This window comes from Dermacentor albipictus, chromosome 1, assembly GCF_038994185.2.
Source record: "Dermacentor albipictus isolate Rhodes 1998 colony chromosome 1, USDA_Dalb.pri_finalv2, whole genome shotgun sequence".
In the NCBI taxonomy this organism is placed as follows: Eukaryota; Metazoa; Arthropoda; class Arachnida; order Ixodida; family Ixodidae; genus Dermacentor; species Dermacentor albipictus.
In genome coordinates, this window is record NC_091821.1 from 377,192,817 (window position 1) to 377,194,697 (window position 1,881).

Sequence of the window (1,881 nt, forward strand, 5' to 3'; positions counted from 1 at the left end):
AGTTCTCAGTGCATGCTGCCATTGAATGAGGACAAAGCAACATACTGTGGGTAAAAATGAAAACTAGAATAAATTCCTTGAGGATATATACCAAATATACCCAAGAACATGATAGATAAGCGAGTAGAGCAGAAAAAAAATGATCCGAAGCTACGGGTCAGTTGACACAGCAGACTTCGTAGACGCGGCTGAATACCCACACAGGAATATATACGGGGCAGTAGTTGTAGATCACACCCAAAACCCACCACAAGAGTGTCATTTACCGCTAAACATTCTGAGACAGCAGAGGAGGTACCCATTACACTGTCACCGGTTTCCACGGATTCTCAAAGCATCATTAGAGATTCTCAGGTGGCCATTAGCAATTGTGCTAAGGGTAGGATCTCTCCGGAAGTGTGAGACATGATCAGAGTCAACGAAGCAAATATTCTCCAACGCAGAGAAGAACGACAAGAAATTGCTCTGGTTCCCAGCGCCTCCGATTCCAGCCATTCCCGCAATCAAGCACAACGAGGTAGCACACAGTGAATCTCGGGATCTTACTCGCCGAGCTGGGTAAGGAGTGACTTCCACCGATCAGGAGAACGCGGAGGAGGAGACTAGAGAGTAAAAGACAAACTAACAAGATTTAGCGATGTTACCAAATTCTATCAAAATCAGAGGCGAATATTACCACCACCTCACGCTAAACTGAACAGAGCTGAGTTCGTTGCTTGAAGGCGATTGCGAACAGACACGTATACCAGCCCAGTGCAACTAAAGACTTTCTACCACGAAATATAGGAGAGCGAAATATGCAAGCTGTACAAGTATGCTAGAGCCACCCTTAAACACATGTTGTGAAGATGTAGAATATATAAAGGTAAAATGGCCGCCTCGCCGGAAGATCTACGGGTGTGGTGGTCGGCCGCGCTGCTCAGCTCAGAACGCCAAGACCAACTTTGGGCCATCCAGCGAGCCATGGAGGTAGTAAGGAAGCAATAGCTCCCAGTGGCCATCTAGGTGGCCCCAGGCCTGGGCCTCCCAGTCGCGGGATCCCAAATAAAGTTATCAAGCCAAAGAAATTCCGCTGTGGTTTCTTCTGCGCGTCGCCATTGTAGAGCAACACGTGCCATGCTCAAATTTCGATTGGACATCGGGAAGATTAACTTGACAAGGATGAGACACGTTTCAGTTTGCAAGAGAAAAGAACGAAAAAAAGAAAAACATATCCACTTTGTTTCCAATCAACTCCGAGTACGAGTATGCAGATTTCGCTTTTCAAGATTTCTCATTCATCCCATCTCATTCCCGACTTCTCTTACTTCCCAGGTGAAGTAGTACGCCCTGTCGGGCTTTCTGTCCATTAAAGCGCAGAAAAGAATAACGTACTCTCACGTACTTCGAAATTAATCACACGGCTTGTAATTGGAATGCTCTGTCGCTGATAAATAGGCCCGTGCAAGACAATCGGATATAGCAGCACACAGTAGTTGTGTTTTTGATGTCGCATATCTTCATGCGAATTTGACTGCAACAAATAATTGATCTCTTTATATTTTTGGCAAGTGATCTTTGTTTGAAAATGTTGCAAAGCGTGTTTCGGATTTAATTCGACCAACTGAAGTTCTCTAACATGCACCCAGTGCACGGTAGACGAGTTTTATTGGACACACCGCCTATGGAATGTGACCACCACGGGGCGACTGGGAATAGAACCTAACGCCTCGAGTCGTTGGAATAGAACCTAACGCCTTGGGTCACCGAAGCACACAACTGACATTTATGCGGCAGAAAGTTTATTAGGGATAAAAGCGAGTGAACAGCCCCGTTCCGAGAGCACTGCACTCGTCGTGTTCCTTCTCTTGAATGCAGTATCGGAGAAGCCAGATAAGCAGC